Raw genomic sequence first — 6,000 nt, forward strand, 5'->3', positions numbered from 1 at the left:
GGTTGAAAGGAACTTGAAATTTTTGAAGGGCTCAGTTTGATAGAGAGCACATCCTAAGGGTTCCATGGTTGAGAGATACATGGTCTACCAGACCATGGTGTACATTAGTGAATATCTTACAAAATTTGCATCAAAGATCCTTGTAGATCGCATTTGGAATCCCAACTCCATAAACACATTTGAAGGGGAGTACTTGATGGGGATAGGTAGATTGAGGAAAGTGAGAGGTAATTATAAGATACTAGTTTAGTTAATTAATTCTTATCCATCATCAATATAAGTTATTCTAACTGGTTTATTTATTTTATACAGTTGCTTGTGAGTGGGATGCACTTCATTTGTATATTGCAAACAATCTTGATTGGATAATGGTATGTATTGAACAATCTCAACCAAATGGTTTCTCATTAACATAGGAAGGTGTTGCTTCATTGGTTAAATAAGCTCATCGTAATGGAGATCCCAATGTTACACCAATGGTAATTGATCTACCAAATGGTTTAAAAGGTGGAAAGGTATGTATAAGTTAATCTATCATGACCCATTTATTTAATATAAACTCAAGGATGGATGCATAATTTTGACATGTTTGAAAAATAATAGGTCAAGCACCATAGAGCTATGTACTACAATGGCCATAAAGTTCGCATAAAAAAGGTGGATGAGACTAAGAGAACTTGTGATTCTGGGATAACTGTAGTGTTCGAGGTCACCAATATTTCATGTATAAACAACATGCATCCTCAACAATCTAAAAGTAGATACTATGGAATTTTGGATGATATAATTGAGTGTGACTTTAATTCCTTCAAACAAGTTCTATTTAGTGTCAAATGGTATAGGCTACAAATGAATCAAAATGATCCTGATATAACTATTACTGAACATGATAATGAAATTACAATGATTAATACAAGGTCATTTGTGCTAGTTCAAAATGAGCCCTATGTTCTTCCAAGCCAATGTGAGCAAATGTTTTACTTTGGTGTTCCACATAAATCGGGTTGGTCATTTATCATTAGACACAATCCAAGAGGAAGACTAGTAAAGTATAATGTGACTGAAGAAGAAAATATGAAATAAGTGGAAGAGGAAGTAAATAATGATGATGAAAAAGATGAAGGAAGAGATGATGATGGCGAAGATGAAGAAGGAGATGATGATGGTGGTGGTGGTGAAGATGTTCATGATGATGGTGATGGCATTGATGATGATGGTGGTGGTGGTGGTGGGGAAGATGATGATGGTGGTGATGGTGATGGTGATGATGACGATGATGGTCATAGTGACAATCATGATATTGACGATGGTCATTCTAATGATTTGGATGATGATGATGTTAATGATGATTAGATGGATGAAGAAGATGATCAATGACATGATCAATGGAAATGTATTAGGTGTTGATTACTTATAATATTTTTTTTGTAGAGGTAACCAATTAAAAAATATATAATGTTATATTTTTTTGTGATGTATGCATATAGTTCATGTTATGTTCTATGTAATTTGTAGGATAAATATCATGTAATTTGTAACTAACTTAAGATGAATGATTTACATATGCAAATATCTATACCCCTTTAACATGGATCTTTCAAAGGGACATGGATCGAGAGGTATGAGTTTATTACATGCTTGTTTTCTCTTTACCTTTGACATTAAATTTAGGCAAACTTCATCAATATTAGCCTTATTTTATAGCAAAATATTTCGCTCCTTCAATTATATCGCTCATTTGATGGGCTCCAAGTACCACCAAATAGGTATCTATCAGATTTTTCCTAATCAAGTGAGGGAAATGTAGGAATAGAAGAGGATAGTGAGACATGTAGTAGGTCTACGAAAGAGAGACAAACTAGAGGGAAATAGATTAGAAGAAAATTTAATAAACACACAATTTTTCCTTGCTCAAGGGGGGTCATGTTCTTAGGAAGATGAGACAAAGGGTGACATCAAGGTTCCCTTGAGGTACACACATCTTGAGAAAGAATGGGTACCCAAGGAATTACCTCCAATTAACACTAATTTTTGTGTCAATGAGAGGATATATCACATAGCTCCATCACCATTACATGGTTTGGACCTATTTCCATGGATAAAAAAAAGACAAGTTATAAAAAGGTTGTTGAATTGATGGAGTATGTCAGACCTTGTTACAATTACAAAAATTGGATGCAAATAGTTCAATAAAAAACAAGTATGCATAGGTATGCATTGTCAACAAATTGTCTACAATGGGAAGAAAATGATCAAAGTAAACAACTTGTTGTGCACATTGATGGAAGGCCAAAAGAAATAGGGAACATTGTAGGTTTTATAGATAGTACATGTCATATGTCAACTAATAAGCGCTCCAATTGCATTTTCAAGGTACGTGAGGGAAATCATGCTTATCATGTGTGATAAAATCAATAAGTTTAGGGGAAGAGTTGCTAATAGATTACAATTTGAATCACATAGATACAAAGAAAGATACTACCATGGGACTTGTAAGTACTATATATGTAAAATTTAAACTAATTACTTCCAATTAGAACTCTAATATACAATATACCATTTTAATAATAATTTTTTTTGCTAAGTGAATTATTCCTTTCATTATGTTGATGTTTTTATATATATTCTTTCTCATAGGGTGACATGGACGATCCATCAGATAAAATGTCATATTATTATGTTACTTTTGTGAAGGTTTTGGACTTGTTTTGATTGTTTTACTGATAGTTTTTGTCACAATTTGATTCATAGGGAAAGGGAAAAGAGCATATTGCACAAGAATAATTACTTGCTGATATAGAGGCCACAATATTATGCCATGATGGCATCACATATAGCAGTGACCTTGTAACCCTATGTAAAAAGACCCTCAAGACTATCAATCTACAAATTATTGGGCTTGTGATGGATCAACATCTAATAGAAGAGAAACATGCCACAAGAAATGAATTGTGTCGTAGAGAATGTTGTCTAGAAATAAGCATCAATGAGTCTTTTGCTAGGAAAATAGTTCAATAAAACTTTATGTTTTATGCTAATTTATGGTTCATGAACCACAATATGTATGTTTTGTTGCAAGATTTTTTGAGACCACACCGATTTGTTCCACTTGACAAGGGTACTAGTGCACGTCCTACAGGTATGTGATTTCAATTCTCAATCATCAGAAGGGACATTTTTTTCTTCATGATTATTATTGACAGTTTTATATTACTATTGTCATGTTCACTCTTCTCCTTTACTTAACCACTTTTATTTATTCTTTGATAACTAAGATTGATACAATCCATGATCCATACTCTATAATTGATACTCATTCCTAATATGTTATCTTAGTTGCATGTGGAAAAATCATATATCTTTTCTAATTATAATTTCTAAACATTTATGATGATATAATCTTAAATGTATATCCTCTTGACCAATTCCATGTCCATGAACTTGTGATGATTCTTACTAAATATGTGATGGGTGTTAATCAAATTGTCGATTTGGTTGTTGGTGCCCTTTAAAAGACTATTGTCTTGTTGTGCTATTGATGAGCCTTTATATAAGTGTGGCTTTCTCATCATGGTTCTATTGGTGATCTATGTTGTACATAAAAGTTGGTCTAAAACTTTCTATCATTGCCTTTGATATGATTTTGATGGTTGTTGCAGTGTTCTTGTGATACTATTTCTGCATAACAATATCATTAAAAACTTGCATCTATAACTTTAGTCTATGCTTCAATCTAAGTGCCAAGTTTGATCTAATAATTAAATATCCATACATGTGACTGTATTTTTGTGTGTTGAAGATGATGACGACAGATATGTATCCAAATATCTTCAAAAGATAATTCCTTCCTAAATCTCGACTATGTTCAATTCTACTTACCCTCAACTTAATAATATTTATTTGGGATGACTCATGGGTGGAGAGTTTCTCTCGATAGAAATGCCATTGTTATTTATTATTATTATTTATTATTAAATTCTATTAGAGGAAAATAGGGGACTTGACAAATACATTGTATATATATATATATATATATATACATATATATATACATATATATATATACATATATATATACATATATATATATACATATATATATACATATATATATATACATATATATATATACATATATATATACATATATATATATATACACATATACATATATATATATATATATATGCATATATGTATATATATGTGTGTATATATATATATGTATATATATATATATATACACATATATATACATATATGCATATATATATGTATATGTGTATATATGTGTGTGTGTGTGTGTGTGTGTGTGTGTGTGTATACACACACATATATGTATATATATGATTTCCATATGCCTACCTCCACAAGGCCAGCCGACACTCTAAGATTGCTAACTGTAGGATCAACAACAAGGAGCATGTAAACATCCACACCTGCTACAACTAGAGCTGGTAAATCCTTATTTTGCTACATTTTTTTATGTGTTAAATATGATAATATTTTTACTTTCTTGTTCATTTGAGTATAGTATGACATTCATTAACTTTGTGTAGGGACATGTACACCTTCTCATGGTGATAGAACTGATACTAGTACTGCTGATAATTTACCAACACTTCCTAGAGTAGCTTGTGTTGCTTCTATTGGATTGTTGGAGGCATCATTGTTGATGATGAGAAAGATATGATTCCCTTAAAATTTCCTAAGCTTCTAGGTACTTTAAAATTGTAATTATTTAGAGTGTAATTGTAGTTTACTTATTCATAACTCATTTTCAACTAATGATGTCATGTTGATTTTGCAGGAAATGATCTTTTTTATGAAACTTTTTATGATTAAATATTGAAGATCTTTGGGCCCACATTACATAAAAGGTATGTAGCTTGATATGATTGGTTCTACATTTTTTGTTCATCCATTTGTTGTAATATATTCAATGTACATAACTTGAACTAATTCTTTAATCTAACAATTTTGTTATTTGTTAAAAACTGGACTGAGCAAGCCACTAAATTAAAAGATCATCTCATTAAAACTATGGAAGAGTTCTTTGGTCAAAATATTTTGAAAAGAGCCCAACTTCTAAAAAAAGCTTGCAAATATCTAAAGACTATGAGAGACTAGTGCAAAAGGGCTCTAAAGCTCAACCCAAAGTATGAGCATCCTCCTATGGTGTCACAATTGGAGTGGAATGAAATCATTGAAGATGCAAAAGAGAAGAGACTAAGGGATAAAGGAATTAACCCACCACCCAACAAAAATAGGTATGTGGTAGTATTAATATAATTATACACAAATTAGTGATCTCTAGTTAATCATTAAAATTATTGGTTTGATTAGAATAACTATAATAAGATATCTAATATGTATAATATTTTATGTTAGATATATGCCTTTAAAAAAGATTACAGTTATATATCTAACATTTTCCTTACCAAGATCGTTATACCATCTACCAAAAGGGATTTAGGTGAGAAAAAAACTCTTCCAAACATCTACCTAAACTAAAGGTAGATTCAAACACCCATTAGTGAACTCTCTCCAATTCCAAAATCTTAGGTTCTAACTTATTCATTAAGGCACATAACTTGTAGGCCCTAATCTAGTTTAATAGGCCTAAAGAACACAATAAACCTATAGCCTCTCAAAACCTTCAAGAAATAGAACAAACAACCTTCAATACACCATTACCATGCCATAACCTTCCAAACTACTGACTTTCGGGCTCCTAGTCATTGAGGAGATACCCAAACCTTCAAACCCTTGTTATAATGAGGGTTTCATTGCTAAATATAATAAATATCTCATAAAATTCAGTCTCTTATCTATTCCATCCTTCCAAAAGAATCTTCAACATCTCATGAATGGATACCAACCTTCAAATACACATGCACACCACAACTAGGCCTCTATTACGTTTTTTCTCAAGAATGCCAATTCACTCTTTTTGCTTGCAACAATAATTAACATGTTGATTCATGGTCAACTCTTCAC

Source organism: Cupressus sempervirens, chromosome 9 (genome assembly GCF_028749045.1).
Source record: "Cupressus sempervirens isolate cs-2001-9-10 chromosome 9, ASM2874904v1, whole genome shotgun sequence".
NCBI classification, from domain to species: Eukaryota; Viridiplantae; Streptophyta; class Pinopsida; order Cupressales; family Cupressaceae; genus Cupressus; species Cupressus sempervirens.